The sequence below is a fragment of the Salvia hispanica genome, chromosome 2 (genome assembly GCF_029641045.1).
Source record: "Salvia hispanica isolate PSC_SH4W2 chromosome 2, Shi_PSC_v1, whole genome shotgun sequence".
Lineage (NCBI taxonomy): Eukaryota > Viridiplantae > Streptophyta > Magnoliopsida > Lamiales > Lamiaceae > Salvia > Salvia hispanica.
In genome coordinates, this window is record NC_142693.1 from 2,454,492 (window position 1) to 2,475,433 (window position 20,942).

The window sequence follows — 20,942 nt, forward strand, 5'->3', positions numbered from 1 at the left end:
CAAATTAGCAATATTTGATCAATAGATTTTAGGATAATTGATATGGACTTAGATTATGTGTTTTAGCTAATCTTTAGTCTAGATTTTAGTAAGCATGTTCAATGCTTGACGTAAGAATTAAACCATCTCTATAGAGTGGAATTAATTAAGGTGATGGAGTCCTTAATTTTTCTAGAAACATGTTGATAAAATTGTGTAACACCATACCGTAAAAGATAAACTGAACTTAATAAGAGTATGTTGAATTCAGATTATCAGATCCCAGATCATTTCCAACAAAAATTTCAATCAATATCCAACAAGACAGGATGAAAGAGATAAGAGTTAAAAGAGGCACCTCACCCTGACTAAAATCATGAATCTCTTCTAAAAAAAACAATTCTGAACTTCCGATTCAAAGCATACCAGTCCGAATTCAAACACGAGCTGTTGGAGGTCCGACTCTGACATGCCGATGAGCACGCTGGGTTCCAGTTCCTTTTTGCTGACAGGAGGTACGGCTGCTTTAGCGGCGGTGTCCACAGGAAACTGCAAGTGCGCGAAATTGTACGAATCGAGCCATTGAGGAGTGCTGCAATGTGGCCAGTAGCCTCATTTTTAGGTAATGGATCATAAGTGTAAGGAGTTTCTAGATTAGCCTAAACCTTCTTTGGTAAAAGACTCAGAACCAAATCAAACAGAACGCCATCATTATCCTCCCTTCGCAGAGGTTCACTTAACATCGAAATAGTGGTGGTGCTAAGAGTACATCCCCCTCTTGCAATCATCTCTTTCAAGAGAAGAATCACATCGTCCATCTTGTTCCTTCTGAGAAGAGCTTGAACATAATTATTGTAAGTCATACTATCGGGCAAGCACCCCTTGATCACCATTTGCACCATCAAATCCTTAGCCTCTCCTATCCACCCTTCTTCACGAAGGGCAGAAATAAGAAAATAGAACTGGCCGATCGCTCTCCGATCGGCACGCCACAATGGCGGCGAGCGCATCGGCGAGCGCTCGCAAATCGGCGTGCGCTCGCCTATTCTCTCGCCGATTTTGCGCTGGCCGATTCCAATAGATCGGCTAGCCGGTGGGCTAGCCGCTATTGGAGATGCTCTTATGTAATGTGGATGTCTTTTATGATTATCATGGCACACTCCATGTCTTTACCAATAATAATTATGATCTCGATTCTTAGAGTAAAACTTTTACTAGCGAAAGAACGAAGTTTAGTTTAGAATGAAATAAAAATATTGCACGCTGAAATAGTTCATAAATCATGGCAAAAGTAAATATGTACTCAACTTCTTTAGCTTGAGGTGGGGTGGACATACATAGGGTCTAGGGGACTCAACTATTTTACGATTTACTATATATATTTTGTATTCGATAAATTTGTATTTTCTCTAAACAGCAAAGTAGCAAGTCACAACGCCTTGCACATTCCTTGACCGAGTTCGTTCCCCTTAACATCATTTAGCCTTCTATTATCTCAATTTGTCTATTTGCTTTGTGATATTTTCTATTTTTCTTACTGATATTATACCTAAATAAAGTTCATGTTTTATAGTAGTACTTTATTTATAAAGTAATTTCAAATTTATTCATAAATCATAATTGTAATTTTTCTACAACTATTATGTACAAAAAAATTTATGTTTTATACTTTATTAATCAACCTATTAAAAAATTATTCATTATTAATAATGAAATACATACATATCGGCTTGTGTTAAAACAAGTGATACCCGCAAGTGTGCGGGGCTAGTGTAGCAATTAGCAAACAAGAGTATTGTATCCCACAAAGACAAATTCGGGAAACCTTTTTTTTTTCTAACATTAATAAAAGCATATAATAAGCAAATAAACAAGTAAAAGCAAATAAACACGAAGTGAAAAGATAATATGGAGAAACTTATAGAACTCAAGGATCCGATGCACCATTCCAAGCTCTTATCCAATCAAATTGCCTTACCTTTTGGTGTCTCTAGAATTACTAGGTCGACCACAATTATAGATTAAACCCCCTCCCGAGGTGAGAAACATGCAGATTAGGTGCTAGGATTGAAGTCCCGATTAATAGTTTCATCTCCCGATTAATTTAATTAATCCTACACAATCATGGTGATCAAGCAATTGAAAGGAATAAACCCAAGAATAATCAAATAACTACAAGAGCAAGACAAGAACAAAATTAATTGGATAAAAACTATGAAATTAGTGCATCTTCACCAAGAATTCTACAAAGAGGTGTTTAGCTACTCATGTTCATGGAGAAAACTTAGTTTAACACAAAGAATCCGAACAAAAACATGAAAGATAGATACTAAGAACTCCTGTGGAACGAATCTATGGAATGAAGTCTTCAATCTTCCGATCTGGAGTCTTTAATCTTCAATTCTCTCTCTCAAAGTGTTCTTAGGGGTGTGTATGAGTGATGGAGGCGGTGGGTGTAGAATGAATCTCACATAATGCAACCCTAGCCTTTTTCTCCTGATTTTTGTTGTCAAAAATCGCATTTTCAGAAGTCAAACCCGTCAAACTGACTTACCCCAGGTAGAATTTTTATGCTGGAAATCCACCCGGCCGGGTGACCATTTCAGACCCCTTTCTGGACTCATCACGCTGTCTTCATGATATCCGGCCGGGTAGAATTTTTACATATGAAATCCACCCGGCCGGGTGTAGCTAAATTATGCCCCACTGACGCATTTTACTCCTTTTCCATCCATTTTCTCCTAAAATACTCAACAAACACATAAAACTCCAAAAGATAGAATAATTGGCTGGAAATAAACAATTCAAGCATCAAACTTGACATTAAACACTTCAACAGACCCATTAAACTGACTAAAACATGAGTTTATCAACTCCCCAAACTTGAAACCTTATTTGTCCTCAAGAAGAAGATCACAACAATAAATTCATACAAGAGGTGACATTGGCCTTTGCTTCAGATAAAAATTTTAAAAGACATGGCATGGAACATACACAAATCAATCAAACATTACCTTAAGTTACTATACTCTAAACTCCCATCCGATTCCCACTTATTTAGAAACCCAACCAAAGACTCCTCTAGACTTCGTCTAGCTTATACCTCCATAATTTATTTGATGTTTTTTTTTATACTCTAAACTTCGTCTAGCTTACACCCCTCCTTATTTTCGTACAACGCCCCATATGTGCTTCTAAGTTTTGTAGGCTTGTCACTTTTGAGAGTGATTTAACAATTAATCAACAATCGACACTCTTTTTATAGGCTAGGAGGGTTGACTAAGGATTAAGACAAAATATACACACTTGTGAAGGGAAAATCAAAGAATGTCTAACGTCATCTCCTAAATTCACACACTATGTAGACTTGAAAATGATTAGGAGCAAGTTCTAGAAACAACAACAAATACTTGACAGAATCACACAGAAACGAATGTTAGGCTCAAATCTCACTGGGAATTGGCATTGAACAAGCAAACAAGCAATTCACTCAAAAGCAAATCATAACCAATTAAGCATATTCCCGCCATTTTCACAAAGCATTATTTTAGACAACAAAAGAAATCATCATAAGCGCCCAAAAATAAACACCTCAAAGTATGGATAAGTATACGATCATTACATCCCCATATTCAAGTCCCACGGGAGGGACATACACAAATCAAATAGAAACAAAATACGGATCAAAATAGTTCACGAAACATCGACCAATCATGAAGTTCATCATCACCAAAGATAGTGGGGAGGGGGAACATCACCCATCCATATCAGACGCCCCCCCCCCCCCCCAAACTTATTCAATGCGAAGGAAGGAATAAGTTTGAGAGAGGTGGATGGTGTCGGTTACCTCTACTCAGATAGAGGTTGAAACCTCGCATAATAAGCCTGGTAGAAGGCTTGCGCCTCAGTCCATCTGTCTTTCCCCTAAGCTTGGAGGTGCTCAATCCGCGTCTCACAAGCCTCAAGACGGGATTCTTGACGAGCCATCCACAGCTGGTTCTCCCGTCGCCATTCTCGCATAAATTCCCATTGGTTGTCTTGACCCAGTTGCAACTGCCGGATCCCTGAAGTAATGTCTGCCATTCGGCTGTCCCTAGAAGGGCGGCCTACTGGGCGGCTTCTCTTTGGTCGGCTGGTCCCCTCTGGTTCATGCTCTGTAGCCTCCTCTTCTTCATCTTCGTCCATTTCTTGGTCAGCTCGGTTAGGCAAGGGTGAATCGGGGATCTCTGGGCGTTGGAGTAGATGGGCGCCCACACGCATAGGTCGCTGACCTTCGCCCTGGGGAGGATCACTCTCCATTTTTGCCAAATGGGCATCGGAGTTCATCTTCCAATTATCCTGATAAGTCCACCCCCCGACAGCAGTAAGCTGAGGGTCGGAGAATCAGAAGACTGTCTTCGGGCCTAGGATGAAGTACTCGGCGCCCCTACTGTCCACCGTGATCATACCCGACTTCTTCAGAAAATCCCAATCAATGGACATTGGCCCCGAATCTGGAGCCCGCTCCTCCACATCGACCTGAAAATGGAGGGCCAGGCGGGTGACCACACCCCCACAACATAGTTTCCCACTCTTCTTTTTTGCCTGTCTCTCCAGATGCTTAATCATGTAATATGCGGTATTGATCCCAGGTGGGCCAAGATGCCCCATAGAATGAATAGTACATCAGAAGAAATGCTGCCCAGTTCCTTGTGAGCGAACGGGAGGCAAACTAAGGCCTTGGCCATGTACCTCAGTACCGGATTCCGGATGAAGTTTAACTTAGCGCGGGAGGGAGCACAAATAGGGCCCTGGCTGGACGTGGCCTCATCCAGTGTAATGCGGCCCCAGAAATTATTCATGTTATAGTCTTGGGGCTCTTCAATGTACCCTTCCTCATTTTCTTCGAGCAAATGGAAGATGGAGTTGAATTCCGCCAACGTGAGTGTGTGCTCGACATTGTCCAAGCGGAAGGTGATAGAGGCCAAGGCTTTATTGATATAGTTCAATTGGAGAGTGGACATGAACTCCAAAGTTAAGACCTTGTATGATCCATAACGATGTGAAAATAGAAAGTTAAGGTGGCCCGCTTCCAAGAGAGCTTCCCAAGATGTTTGAATGCCCATATCTGTGATCAAGTCGATGACCGGGTACCGAGACGGCATACTATCCAACGGTGCAAGAGCTGCCCATCTTGTCTTCTCCTCCTTGCCTCTTAGGGTGACATTCATATTCCGGGGGTTAGCAATGTTGACCATATTAGATGTACCTGAAATAAACCACAACAAATAGCCAACTCCCCCAAACTTTAGTCTATAATCAAAGATTTATAATTGTAGGCAAGATAAAGTGAAATTAGGAAGATAGACTCAATTCCTAAAATCAGAAGCACTAACACCAAGTAAGACATATAGGGCAGGCAAGCAAGTAGAAAGATAGACTTAATTTCTAAAACCTATTTCTTAATTCAATCAAATTAGCGAGATAGACTGAATCCCTATGCCCATTCTTCAGACATTAATCAAAAGGGAGATAGACTCAATCCCTAATGCTCACAAAATTATCACATTTCCCCCCGTTATATAGCAACTACTCAAACAACAATACCACAAGCAATTCAATTTCACACAAAAACATGAATTTTACACCCAACATCAAGCATCAACTCAATTTCAAGAACAATGTAACACCAAAATTCATCAATTCATAGTCAAGGCTTCACCTCAAGCATAAATTCACGAATTAACACCATAGCTCTTCACAATTCAACTCATGAGTGCAAATAACTTCATACCCACTACAAAATTTCACAATACATCCATGGAGAATGAAGATTAGAGAAGAAAATCATACCTTTGGTGTTTAGAAGTAAGGAAATTTCGAAAATTTGCTTCCTCTTTGATTTCTTGAGCAAAACCCCAAAAAAATCGGTGAAACTCTTCTAAATCACAAGTGATAGTGATGGGTGGAGTGGATTTGAGGTGGATTTAGTGATTGTGTGTGAATTTGTGGAGAGAAAATCGAAATTGGGGGGTGGGACGGGTAGGCGGTGCTAACTCTCTTTTATGTTAATCCTTCTCTCCCTCTTTATCTCTCTTATTTTTTCTTCTCTCATACTTTATTCTCTTCACTCTAACTCAATATATATCTTTTTTTATTAATTTTCATGTCCAAAAGAAATCCATCACATATGATGGAACGGAGGGAGTATAATCTTATTTCCTTCCCTAACAATATAAAAAATGAGAAAGTTTAATTGAGCCTCAGATAAAATCAGGCCCAAAGAAAAGAGGAAGATTAATAGGCCCAAAACATAGTTATCATATTTTTTTTCCCAAAATATATATAGTTATCTTGGAACGCTTGGTTGTGTGAAAGTTTATCTAACTCTGGCGGAGAAATTAATTTGTTTTAAAGGAAACAAGATAAGTTCCGTTCCAACTCCTCTGTGGGTGGGTGAGAGACATATGGCTCAAAATTCAAATACAATTAATAGACCATGTGGTGGGCGAGAGACATAATGCATGAGAGATACCTTAGTGTCTGCATATCATCCACAACCATTCTTCATCTTCAAAGATATACTTACCATCGCTCATTTTCTCTCTCTAGATCTATCTCTCTGAAATCATGGAAGGAGTTTCTTCAGCAGCCATTGAAGTTCTTGTCCAAAACCTGATCAACCTTTTCAAGGATGAGTACTCTCTACTTCGAGGTCTCGATGAAGATGCTCAACAGCTCCAGGGGACTTTGGGGATGATTCAAGCCTACTTGAATGATGCTGAGAAGAAATCTATCACACAAGATTCTGTCAGGATCTGGTTGAGGGAGCTTGAAGCCGTGGCTTTCGATGCTGACAATGTCTTGGACGAAGTCAGCTATCATCTTCTCCACAAAAAAGTACACAAGATGAAATCATCCAAGGATAAGGTACTCTCATGCTTCTCACCCTTTAATGGAATTTCACGTCGGCATGATATGGCTCACACAATCAAACAAATCAATGCTAATTTCGAGTGTATGAACAAAAGGGCAACAGATCTTGGCATTCAAAGCATGATTGTGAATGCACCTGCTGCTGTTGCTAATACCTCCGTTGAGACGGATTCATTTAGTCTTGATCCAATTTTTATTGGAAGAGATAATGATCTGCCTAAACTTGTGGACATGCTCATCCACACCCATCCAGAGGAAGAGAAACGGATGTTCTCCATCGTTGCTCTTGTGGGAATGGGTGGTATGGGGAAAACTACGTTGACTAGGAAAGTCTTTAATGGTGAAGGCGTAAGGGCTCAATTTGGATCACTTATTTGGGTTCATGTTTCTCAAACATTTGATTCAGTCAGTCTTTTTCAAAAAATCCTTTTAGCATTGACTTCAAATATTGGTGATGGAGTTCAGAGCAGGGAACTTATCTTGAAAAGGCATAAAGAAGTTCTCAAGTCTAAACCTTATCTTCTTGTTCTTGATGATGTATGGAATGACGATGTTTCAAAATGGGGAGACTTTATAAACTCCATAATGGGAGTTACTTCTACTAATGGAAATGGCATTATTATAACCACTAGGAGTAAAAAAGTTGCATCAATTGTTAACCCAATTCATATTCATCATTTGAATGGATTATCACATGAAGATTGTTGGTCCATAATCAAAGCCAAAACATTCGTTGGAAATGAAGAAGTTCCATTGGGATTTGAGATGATTGGAAGAAAGATTGCTAAAAGATGTCATGGTCTGCCCTTAGTTGCCAATGTAGTCGGGGGAGTGCTTCGTGGTAAGTCCGAAGAAGAGTGGTGCTTCATCAATGAAAATTGGCTCTCAGATGGTGAAGGAGGTGAACATATCTCAAAAATATTGAAATTGAGCTATGATCATCTGTCCTCACCGTCGCTCAAGAAGTGCTTTGCGTTTTGTTCGGTTTTCCCCAAAGGTCGTCCTATCTATAAGGAGGAGTTGATTGAACTATGGATGGCAGAAGGGTTTCTTCAACCAAGCCGAAGAGATGACATGGAATTTGTGGGAAACATGTTTTTTAACGTGCTTCTACAAAACTCTTTATTGCAAGTTGTAAACAGAGATGGAAATGGAAATGTTTGGAATTGTGTGATACATGATCTTGTGCATGATCTTGCATCTTCTATCTTATCCAATAATGCAGATGACAGTACTCCTGCGCGATACATGTTTCTGGAAAAAGAATCAAGTCCCGTACCAAAAAATGTGGCCAAACATTTGCGTACATTATTCTTGAATGGTGGAATTTCTGGTATTGTATTCTCAACCTTTAAGTGTTTGCATAATTTGACTCTTATTGGTGATTACAAAGAGTTGCCCAATTCAATTAGGGAGTTGGTACACTTAAGGAATTTGAATATTCTAAATACAGAAATTTTTAACTTGCCAAAATGGATTGGTGAACTCCACCACTTGCAAACATTAAGAGCACGCTGGAATTTAGAGAAACTACCAAATACGATGAAGTACATGTTTAACTTAAGACATTTTCATATCCATTCTCGTACAAAGTTACCGGCAGAGATTGGGAGATTAACTAGTCTCCAAACACTACCTTACTTGACAATAGGCAAAGAGAAGGGCTACCAAATTGAAGAGCTCGGAAGTTTGAAGAATCTCAAAGGCACACTAGAGATTCATAATTTGGAGATGGTATGTGATAAGGAAGAGGCTCTGAAAGCAAATTTATTTCAGAGGCCAAACTTATTTGATTTGGAATTTCGATGGAGTGATGGAAGAGAAGATGAAAGAAATGATGAGACTGTGTTGGAAGGCCTCCAACCTCATGCCTATCTGAAGAGGTTGGAGATTTGTGGATTCAAAGGAAAAAGATTTCCACCATGGGCAGAGAAGATGGAAGTATGTGATGGGCCTCAAGGCTCTTGGGTACCGCTTGCCAACTTGATTGAAATTACACTCTCCAATTGCTCAGAAATTGATGAAGTCCCAACGCTAGAGCACTTGCCTAATCTCAAGTCTCTTTCTTTGAAAAAATTGAAGAAGGTGAGGTTCATAAATACTTCATTCAATCATTTAACGTCACTCTGTATAAGAAAACTAGAGGTATTGGAATGTCTGCCAGAATGGTTATTCTATAACAATCAGGATCTCTCATCTTTGGCGATATCAAGATGTCGTGTGTTGAGAGAATTACCAGATGGCTTGGACACCCTCAATTCTTTGGAGAGTTTGTGGATTTCGGACTTGAAAATCTGAAGTCGATTGGGAATCCAAGTGGTGGAGCACGGCAATCACAAGGGATCCTTCGTGAGCTGAGTATTGCAGAATGCAGAGAGCTGATGGAATGGCCGTGTGAAATGCTAGAGTCATGGGCCCCTACAATTGAGGAACTTAAATTGGAAGGATTAAGGAGGCTAAAGAATCTACCAATGCTAATTGACTGCCTCGCTAAATCATCTACTCGTCTCGGAAGATTGGCAATCAAAGGTGTTCCTAAATTGATGGCTGTTAGTAGTGCTAGTGTTGAGAGTTGGGATCTTAGCCGCTTGGTATCACTACACATAGATGTGAGTGTGGAATGGTCAAAAGAAGCTAGTGTTGGCATTGCGGAGATTGTGGAAGGGATCCTGCAAAGATGCTGCAACTCACTTCTAGAATTACAATTGAAGGGGGTGGAAAATTGGGGGTGGCTTCCCCAATCAATTCAACATCTCACTGTTCTTGAGTGGTTAACATTGGAGAACATAGGAGTAGAAGAATTGCCTCAATCAATTCAACATCTCGCTGCTGAGAGGTTAGATTTGGAGAATATAGGAGTAGAAGAATTGCCCCAGTGGTTGGGGAACCTCTCATCTCTAAAGGAGTTAAATATATATAGTTGCAACAAGTTGAAGCGTCTGTCCTTTGTGGATGCATTGAATCACCCCTCTAAATTAGAAGAATTGCATATTAAAGATTGCCCGGAACTACGTATTGATTCGGAGTGGCGCAACCGCCATAGCCATCACCATCTCAATATCATGGTCGATGGCCAACACGTTGAATGTTGTTGCAAGTATGTATCATTTTTTCATACCCAATCAATGGATCTCTCTCTATTTTTTATAATATTGCTTGCGGTTTTACATTTATTTCCTAAACTACTAAATTTGAAAATTTTAATATATAATTATCCAATCATGAATCATAGATAAATCAATTAAGAAATATTGATAATATATGATTTTTGTTGTTATAGGTATAGTTTAAGCCAACTCAAGACTTCAGTAAGACAGATGGGGTCGTCGTCATCGTCGTAGCCAGTGTCCCAGTTACCAACGTGCTAAGGAATTGAGGTCTGAAATCTTCTAAATGTCAATGTTACCCAGCTCTGCTGGTTTGTGTTGTGCACCTTTTCTTTCATAAAACTTTGATAATATAGAGAATCGTAGATGAGACGCAATAAATTTATCGTACCGGTTTATGCGGATGAACTTACTGTCAAATTAATATGCAATTGTAGGAGTACTTAAATTCCTCTTGGACACATGAGCACATTGGAGGAGTAATGTTGCATAATGAATTTAATCATTTTATTTGCAAGCAATTGTGATAAAGAGACGTCAGAACATATATAATTTTTGAATCTTAGTTTTCTTGATTCATTCTTAGCACATAGAGGAGATAGAAATGAAGGTTGATTGAATTGATGATTGGATGAACAACACATGGTAGGAAATGAATAGAATGCTATAGAACTATATTTATTCACAATATGGAAAGTCTTCTAGTTACAACTTTTCCAAATATAAGTATATGTTTTATATTCATACTGTAATTCCCAATGGCTGTGGAACCACTAATCTCTAAAATTTTTAGATCTATTTAGTTGCAACAAGTTGAAGCGTCTGCCCTTTGTGGATGATTCGAAGCACCTCACTAAATTAAAAGAGTTACATATTAGAGATTGTCTGGGACTGCGGGAGTGGCACAACCACCGTCGCCGTGTAGAAATCAAGGTCGATGGCCAGCCCGTGTGAATGTTGTAGCAAGTAAGTATAATTTTCTTTCATATTCCGTTTAGGTAAAGAATATACTGAAGCAATGGATCCCTCTCTATTTTTTTTACTTTGCCTACGGTTTTACATTTATTTCCAAAACTACCAAATATGAAATTTTAAGATAAAACCATCCAATCATAGATAAATTAATTGAGAAATCTTTATTGGACCGGTTTATGTCAAATGAATCTTGGTTTGTTGATTCATTGGAGTACTTATATTTTTATGAATGGAGTGATGCTGGACTCGTAGCCAGTGCCTCATGTGTAGCTGAGGAGATGGAGCGTAGCTATTGGAAGCAAGGAAAAGGAGAAATGAATAAAGGCCATGAATGAAGAGATTGATTCCTTGCTGAGAAACAAAACATGAATCTTAGATTCACCAAAAACCAATAATCAAACGGATTACTATGAAATTAATAATCAAACAAAACAGGGATGAAAGACATACTACAAGTTAGAAGAGTCCCTTCACCCTTAGAGCAACTCCAACAAGAGAAAGTAAATGAAAGAGGTATATCATCTATTTACCTTCCCAAAAAGTGGGTTATACCCTTCAAAAAAGTAATACATTCCAAAGAAAAAAGGTATATAGAAAGGTATATCATTTTAAAACAATAAAATAATAGTATAAAATGCATTAAAAAACATAAAGTGTAATACCTTCTCACATAGCTTTCTCTTTGGAGAATGATTTTTCATGAAAAGAAGGAAAATATGGTGGTTATATGATTTTACATCTCCATTGATGGAGAGGTAAAGATACCTCTTCAAAATGGGAAAATGTATAATACCTTCTCAAATACCTCTCCCCTTGGAAAATGAATTTTCATGGAGAAAAGGTAAATATGGTAGTTATATGACTTTACGCCTCCATTTACCTCTCTCATTGGAGATGCTCTTACTCTCACTAAAATCATGAATCTCTTTAATCATCCTCTTGTACAGCAAATGGTGCAATTGCTGGCCTCTATAGTTGGAATACATGCCGATGAGCACCCCCGGTTCAGTTTCATCTTGCTGGCTGGAGGTACGACCGATTTAGCAGCGCTGTCGACAGGAAACTGCTAGCGAGAAATTCTACTATTAAACAAGCCATTGGCCACATTTTTAGAAAATGGATTGAAATTGAAAGGAGTTTCAGATTATCCTACACCTTCTTTGGTAAAAGTTTCATGACCAAATCAAATAGAACACCATCATTATCTTCCCTTCACACACTCAACATCGAAATAGTGGTGGCGTTAATTGTGCATCCCCCTCTTGCAATCATCTCTTTCAAGACAAGAATCACATCATCCATCTTGTTCTTTTTAAGAAGAGCTTGAACAAAAATATTGTAAGTCACACTGCTGGGAAAGCACCCCTTGTTCACCATTTGCACCATCAAATCCTTAGCCTCTCTTATCCGCCCTTCTTCGCAAAGGGCAGAAATAAGAACTGTATATATCACAACATTAGGCAAGCAGCCTTTGTTTTCCATGGTATATAACATGGAAAATGCTTCATCAATACGATGAGCATTGCACAAACCACGTAACAAGATTCCATAAGTTGTTGTATTAGGATAAACTCGTAGAACTTCCATCTCTTTGAACAACTTCAAGCCCTCTTCACATTGACCATCACCAAATAAAGCCTCCAGCATTATGTTGTAAGAAACCACATTGCGCTTCAACCCTTTGGCCCGAATAATGGTAAAAAGATGACAAAACTCATCAAATCGTCCCGTTTTACAGTACCCGTTCATCAAAGTATTGTAGCTTGTAACATCAGGCTTGATGCCGGATTTCACCGCTAGTTGGAAAATGTTTCTAGCCTTATCCATTTCTCCCTGTAAACAATGTCCACTAATCAATGCATTGTATGTAACAATGTCGGGTTGAACATCAATTTGCCTCAATTGAGAAAATATTAATATTAGATGATTTTTGTTCTTTTAGGTACAGTTTGTGTGAATTTCACGGTTACAAAGATGTTTCTGTAAATTTTTCTCTTTTTCTTAATTCATTGTTCTCTTTCATGAAAATCAGATGGATCAGATGCTGACATTGCTTGAAAATGAGTGGATCTTTATACGGGGCATTCCATCCTCTGCGTACGGCCTAGCTTCCTCGTCGTCGCGATTGCTATTCCGATTTCAACAGGCCAGAGAAGAAGACCATGAAGATCAGATGGCTCAAACTCGGACCACAGAAGGAGGACATGAACATCCTAGTGTTGGATATTTCCCATAAATTGTTAGTACACATCATTTTTTGAATCCTAGTCTTCTTTTTTAATAAAACTCAGTATTGTTGTGTGATGATTGAAGGAACAACACAAGGTAGGAAATGAAGGGAATAAGGAACTCTTGCTTGTTCCTTGCGTCCCCCAACCCTCTCACACTCGCCATAAGTATTCCGATTAGTGTGATGCTGCTATCAACAAACTAATCAATCAAGTACGAGTAGATTTTCCTCGGTTAATTTTTCATTTCGTTTGAAATTATATTGTATTTTTTCCTCTGTCTTTGATATGTGTGGTTTTTGGTGAATTGCAGCGTGGAGAACAGTGTTTCGTATGTGTATCATGCAATGTTTGCCTATTTTGACAGAGGACTTGTTAAGTAAGTTGCTAAGGCTTTGTTTTGGTTTGAGAACTATTTTGTGCTGTTATTAATTTATCATTGGAGTACAATTTGGAGTTCTTGATTTGGCTCGTTGTAGGAATTGATGGAAGCTGCAGTCGATTGTGATGCCTCTTTCAGAGTTTGATCATGCAGAGAAAGGAGATAAATTTTATGGTAATGCTTTTTCCTGATTATGATACAATATTTTGAGTCTAATGTGAAGGTATTATGATGCATTTATGACTATGAAAGTTGAATAATAGATATTAATGTTAGTTTGAGACTGACTTGTTTGTCATTCAAATTTTCAAATAACAGCTAGCCTTGAAACTGACAACTTTGTTGAGAGCGAGTATTTTTTTATATAATATATTGTTATCATATAAGTTGCTGTTGCAATATAAGTTGCATATTCCTAAATTTTTTATTTTTTCGAGCAACTTCTAGCATTGTTATGATCATGGTATGCTGTGATGTATTTTTTGGTATGATTATGGGAGAATGCTTTGTTCAAGTAGTAAAGTATCTCACAATTCCCGTGGAAAGTTATGGTAGGAAACAGAGATGTGCGAGTGTAAGTTTTCTTTGCTTTACCGTTTGAAGCAGATCTGCTTCAGTTGACATGTGTACATAGTAATATATAACAACAATGTTATGATAGAAGAGCACATGCTAGTAAAATATATACATGAATAAGATTGCCCTTTTCTTTTTAGCAGCAACTTTGCATCTGTCTACTTTCTGATTCATCATCTGATATATTTCTGTTTTCTAGTCTTGGTAACGATATTTTTGCTCGTACAATTAGGTGTTTGGCACTTTGTCAGATGCTGCTTGGGGTGGCCGATGCTTGAAAATCACTGGATCTTTATACAGGGCTTGCCATGCTGTGCACACGGCCTACCACCCCTTCGATTTTGCATGGTGAACTTGCGTATGCTAGTTTGGTAAAGTTGGTATCGATGCATCAAGTTTATACGAGACTTGATATATATGGTTGATTGTTGAAATGTTAGTAGCAGTATCAGAAATTCTGAGTTGTTGAATAGTTGATGCATCCTAAGTTGAGTAGGTTTTATAATTCGATATTTTCACTTGCTTATTAGGTTTGTTTCTGTTGGTATGTATGTGGGTTACTCTTGCCACCATATTACTTCTTCCAAAGACACATCTTTCTCCGTTTTTATGTTTATATTACTACTTCATCCGTCCCGGATGACAAAAAATTTTATATAGTTTTACTTATTAATTGCGCGATTTGTCAAAAGGCAACATCCCCGCGTCCCTCAAATTATATCTTAAAACAGTGCGATTCATGCATACACATAGCAAGAAATCATACCCGAGGGTGCAAATTACAAGAATCTTGTATGAACCCCATTACCCACCTTCATACGAATTTCTTTTGTGGCCTCCTCACATCAGCCTCTCATTCATCATTTTTTAAATCTCCAATATGTATTGTGATAAGATTATAAAACTCTACAATTTCCTTCTACAACGTTCTTGACGCAAATGTCTCCAACTCTCAATCCAATATAATAATAATGTATCCGGACCACGTAATTTTGATTCATATTTAAACATCTAATTTTATTTCCATTTGAGATAGTAAGTTTAATTGAGGCCCAAACAAAAAACAAGCCCAAAGAAAAAAGGAATCCAAATACAAGTATCACAACCATTCTTCACCTCCAGTGTAGTCAAGAAAAAAACACACATGAGCTGTTCCCCTTTTACTTTTTTAACTTTATATGGCTTTGCTTTCTGGTTGAGAGAGAGAGAAATCAAAAGCGGCGGGAATATCTGATAATTTGATGAGTGAGAATTATAATGTAGGAGAGAGAAGACTATTTGCATATCGTCCACAAATTTCACAAGCATTCCTTATCACAAAGATAAACTTTCCATCCTTTTCTCTCTGTGTAGATCTATCTCTGTGAAACCATGGAAGGAGTGTCTTCAGCAGCCATTGAAGTTCTTCTCCAAAACCTCATCAACCTTTTCAAGGATGAGTACTCTCTGCTTCGAGGTCTCGATGGAGATGCACAGCAGCTGCAGAGGACTCTGGGGATGATTCAAGCCTACTTGAATGATGCTGAGAAGAAATCTATCACCCAAGATGCTGTCAAGATATGGTTGAGGGAGCTTGAAGCCATGGCTTTCGATGCAGACAATGTCCTGGATGAACTCAACTATCATCTTCTCCACAAAAAAGTACAGAAGATGAAATCATCCAAGGATAAGGTACTCTCATGCTTCTCATCCTTTAATGGAATTTCACGTCGGCGTGATATGGCTTACACAATCAAACAAATCAATGCTACTTTTGAGTGTATGAACAAAAGGGCAACAGAGCTTGGCATTCAAAGCATGGTTCTGAATGCACCTGCTGCTGCTGCTCATACTTCCACTGAGACGGATTCGTTCAGTCTTGATCCAATTTTTATTGGAAGAGATGATGATGTGCCTAAACTAGTTCACATGCTCACCGAGGTCCAGGATGATCGGATCTTTTCCATGGTCGCCCTTGTCGGAATGGGGGTATGGGGAAGACTACATTGACTAGGAAAGTCTTTAATCACGAAAGCTTAAAGGCTCGATTCGGATCACTTATTTGGGTTCATGTTTCCCAAAATTTTGATCCAATCAGTCTTTTTAAAAAAATTCTTTCAGCATTGGTTTCAGATATTGGTGATGGAGGTGAGAACAGAGAACTTATGTTGAAAAAGCTTCAAGAATCTCTCAAGGGTAAAACCTATCTTCTTGTTCTTGATGATATATGGAATGATGATGTTTCGAAATGGGAAGACTTTATAAACTCCATATTGGGAGTTACTTCTACTAATGGAAATGGCATTATCATCACCACCAGGAGTGAAAAAGTTGCTTCTATTGTTAACCCATTTCATATTCATCATTTGAATGGCTTATCAGATGAAGATTGTTGGTCTATAATCAAAGTCAAAACTTTTGATGAAAATGGTGAAGTTCCATCACGATTCGAGATGATTGGAAGAAAGATTGCTAAAAGATGTCAGGGTATGCCCTTAGCTGCCAATGTAGTCGGGGGAGTGCTTCGCGGTAAGCCTGAAGAAGAGTGGAGCTTCATCAAAGAAAATTGGTTTTCAGATGCTAAAGGAGGTGAAAATATCTCAAAAATACTGAAATTGAGCTATGATCACCTCTCTTCACCATCGCTCAAGAAGTGCTTCACGTTTTGTTCGATTTTCCCCAAAGGTCGGGAAATCGTGAAGGGGGAGTTGATTGAACTATGGATGGCAGAAGAGTTTCTTCAACCAAGCCGAAGAGATTATATGGAGTTCGTGGGTAACATGTTTTTTAATGTGCTTCTACAAAACTCTTTGTTGCAAGTTGCATATAGAGATATATATGGAAATGTTTCAGTTTGTGTGATGCATGATCTTGTGCATGATCTAGCATCTTCTGTTCTATCTAATAATACAGATGGCAGTACCCAAGTTCGATACATGTTTCTCAAAGAAGAATCCATTCCTATTCCAAAAGAAGTGGCCAAGCATTTGCGTACATTATTCTTGGATGGTGGAATTCCTTGTACTATATTCCGAAACTTTAAATGTCTGCATAATCTAACTCTTTCGGGTGATTACAAAGAGTTGCCCGATTCAATTAAAGAGTTGGTACATTTGAGAAATCTGAATATTTATGGTACAGAAATTGTAAACTTGCCGAAGTGGATTGGTAAACTCCATCACTTGCAAACACTAAGAGCATGCCAGGAGTTAAAGAATCTTCCAAGTACGTTGAAGTATATGTTTAACTTAAGGCATCTTCATATCTATTCTTATACAAAGTTGCCGGCGGAGATTGGGAGATTAACTAGTCTCCAAACACTACCTCACTTCATAGTAGGCAAAGAGAAGGGCTACCAAATTGAAGAGGTTGGAAGTTTGAAGAATCTCAAAGGAACACTAGTGATTCGTAATCTAGAGATGGTGCGTGATAAGGAAGAGGCTCTGAAAGCAAATATGTTTCAGAAGCCAAACTTATTTGATTTGGTGTTTCAATGGGATAAAGGTAGAGAAGATGAAACAAATGATGAGAGTGTACTGGAAGGCCTCCAACCTCATGCTAATCTAAAGAAGTTGGAGATTGTCGGATTCAAAGGAAAATGATTTCCAACATGGACTGAGAAGATGGCAATACATGATGGGCCTCAAGGCTCTTCGGTACCACTTGCCAACTTAATTGAAATTACACTCTCTGAGTGCTCAGAAATAGAGGAAATCCCAGCACTTGAGCACTTGTCTAATCTCAAGTCTCTTTCTTTGAAAGGATTGAAGAAGGTGAGGCTCATAAATACTTCATTCAATCAGTTAACGTCACTCCAAATAGAAGAGTTAGATCGATTGGAATGTCTGCCAGAATGGTTATTCCTTAACAATCAGAATCTCACATATTTTGGAATATGCAACTGTCATGTGTTGAGAGAATTACCAGATGGCTTGGACACGCTCACCTTTCTGAAGAATTTGCTTATTTGGGGTTGTGAGAATCTGAAGTCGATTGGGAATCCAAGTGGTGGAGCAAGACAATCAGAAGGGATCCTCCGTGGGCTAAGAATTATAGAATGCGGAGAGCTGATGGAGTTGCCGTGTGAAATGCTAGAGTTGTGGGCCCCTACAATTAAGTATCTCTCATTGGAGAGATTAAGGAGGCTAAAGAATCTACCAGTGCTAATCGACTGCCTCGCTAAATCATCTACTTGTCTCACACAATTGAAAATCAAAGGTGTTCCTAAATTGATGGCTGCTAGTAGTGGTAATGTTGAGAGTTGGGATCTTAGCAGCTTGAAAGAATTAGATGTAGATGTGAGTGTGGAATGGTCAAGAGAGGATAGTGTTGGCATTGCAGAGACTGTGGAAGGAATGCTGCAGAGATGCTGCAACTCACTTAATAACTTACATTTTAAGGGGGTGGAAAATTGGGCATGGCTGCCCCAATCAATTCAAAATCTCACTGTTCTTGATTGGTTATGGTTGGAGAATATAGGAGTAGAAGAATTGCCCCAATGGTCAAGGAACCTCTCATCTGTGATACAGTTATGCCTATATAGATGCAACAAGTTGAAGCGTCTGCCCTCTGTGGATGCATTGAAGCACCTCACCGTTAATGATTGACCAGAACTACGTATTGATTCGGAGTGGCGCAAACACCATCGCCTTCTGAATATCTATGTCAATGGCCACCCCGTTTGAATGTTGTAGCAAGTAAGAATCATTTTCTTTTCATGTTCCTTTTTAGAAAAGAATTTATTGAAGCTATGGACTGCTCTCCGTTTTTTATAGATCGCCTACTGTTTTGCATGTATTCCTAAACTACCAAATTGTAAATATTTAAGGATTGAACCATCCAATCATAGATAAACAATTGAAATGTATTAATAGTAGTATATGATTTTGTTGTTATAGGTACAGTTTTTTAGAATTTCAACGTTAGAAAGATTTTTCTGTTTTCTTCATTGTTTTCTTTTATGAAACTTTCTAATACTAAAAAAGAAGGGGAATAAGGAACTCTTTCTTGTGCCTTGCGTCCCCCAACCTCTCTCACTCTCCATTACTATTCCGATGAGTGTGATGCCGCCATCAACAAACAAATCAAGTACTAGTAGATTTTCCTCTGTTAATTTTTCATTTCATTTGAAATTATACTGTATTTTTTCCTCTGTTTTTGATACGTGTGGTTTTTGGTGAATTGCAGCGTGGAGGGAGTTGGTGGCCATGAATGGATGGATCCGAAGTTGGTGGCCATGGCTGCAGCAGGCTAAAATCAAAGTGAGATGGTTGCTACACCTAATCCTTTAAATAGGAATGAATGCTTGATTGCTTGAATATTGCGCCAACACATTCACGTGCAACTATCATTTCTTGCCTTAATCAATCATATAATGGAGGGAGTACAGTGTTTCGTATGTGTATTGGAGGTATTCACGTACTAATATCCTTGTTTATGGCATGCTTTTGTGAGATTATCTCACATAACGTGCACCATGTGCGCCTTGGAGTTAACGTTGAATTGCCATAAGAAGCACTGCTTCTATGTATGGTCACTTGTCATCCTTAGACATGGAGTTATTTTCCTTGTTTCCCATCACGATACTTTTATATAATGTATGTTATTGTTATCAGATAAGTTGCCGTTGTAATATAGCTGCATATTGAAGTTCAGGTTCCTAAATTTTTAACTTTTATGTTCAAGTTCAGGTTACAATGCTTTGTTCAACAGATCTTGGCCTTCATATCATTCTCTGTTTCAGTTGACATGTGTAAATAGCTTATATCTTAGGAACTCGTGATTTCAATTTTCAGTTCGGAAGTAATGCTTGTAACATTGCTATGATAGAAAAGCACATGCTAGTAAAATATATGAATAAGATTGCCCTTTTCTTTTTTGCTTCATTTATGGAGTTTGGTTTGCACTCTCTAAAGACTAAAATAGTTGGTGAATGAGAAGCTATCTAAATCCACATGTTGTGTAAGTCATTCTTTTGTGCTTTCATTCACTTGTCTGTGTGATGAAGGCAGGTGTTACATTTACGACTATGAAAATCTAGTAATAAATATTAATGTTAGCTTGCTTCTTTGTCATTCTCGTTTTATTTTGCGCCATGGGATGAAGGCAATAAGGATCACTTAAAAACAAATGATCATCAGTCTAGTTTCTGATTCATTATCTATATATTTCTGTTTTTTGATCTTGGTAACGATATTTTTGCTCGTACAATTAGGTATTTGGCACTCTGTCAGATGCTGCTTGGGGTGGCCGTTGCTTGAAAACCAGTGGATCTTTATTCGGGTTTTGCCATCCTGTGCATGCGGGAGTTTGCATGGTGAACTTGCGTATGATAGTTTGGTAAAGATGGTATCGATGCATCAAGTTACATGAGACTTGATATGGTTGATTGTAGAAATGTTATTAGCAGTATCAGAAATTCTGAGTTGTTGAATAGTTGATGCATCCTAAGTTGAGTAGATTTTATAATTCAATATTTTCACTTGCTTATTTGGTTGGTTTCTGTTGGTATGTATGTGGGTTACTCTTGCCACCATATTACTTCTTCCCAAGGCACATCTTTTTCCTCTACGTGTTTTAAATACCACTTCCTTCGTCCCAACGAAAATAACCTTTTCCTAGATGACAAGGAATTTTAATTATATAGTTTTATTTGTTATAGAGAGAGAATAAATAAAAAAAGAAATAAAATAAAATATGAGGTAAGTTTAATTGAGGCCCAAAGAGAAAAGGAATGTTGATCCTTAATGTGATTATGAGTTAAGTTATATAGGCCCAATATGTTATTTTTTCTTTCTGCTA

General features: G+C 38.3%; 1 long non-coding RNA gene and 3 pseudogenes across 3 annotated transcripts; 2 read left to right on the plus strand and 2 right to left on the minus strand.

Annotated features, from left to right (window-relative positions):
- Positions 1 to 2,176: 2,176 nt before the first annotated feature.
- Positions 2,177 to 6,045, minus strand: LOC125220492 (uncharacterized). The gene is made up of 2 exons (XR_016135705.1): positions 5,812 to 6,045; positions 2,177 to 5,227 (listed from the first exon to the last, which is right to left on the minus strand). It is a non-coding gene; the product is annotated as an uncharacterized LOC125220492 (long non-coding RNA).
- Positions 6,046 to 6,479: 434 nt separating this feature from the next.
- LOC125212563 (disease resistance protein RGA2-like) lies at positions 6,480 to 14,778 on the plus strand (annotated as a pseudogene). The gene is made up of 8 exons (XR_016135683.1): positions 6,480 to 9,991; positions 10,175 to 10,271; positions 10,795 to 10,967; positions 13,009 to 13,215; positions 13,290 to 13,418; positions 13,518 to 13,583; positions 13,684 to 13,760; positions 14,395 to 14,778. The product of XR_016135683.1 is annotated as a disease resistance protein RGA2-like (transcript).
- Positions 12,126 to 12,803, minus strand: LOC125212538 (uncharacterized; annotated as a pseudogene).
- A 606-nt stretch (positions 14,779 to 15,384) lies between the features above and the next one.
- On the plus strand, positions 15,385 to 20,630 carry LOC125220447 (disease resistance protein RGA2-like; annotated as a pseudogene). The gene is made up of 3 exons (XR_016135702.1): positions 15,385 to 18,838; positions 19,329 to 19,551; positions 20,356 to 20,630. The product of XR_016135702.1 is annotated as a disease resistance protein RGA2-like (transcript).
- The last annotated feature ends 312 nt before the right edge of the window (positions 20,631 to 20,942 follow it).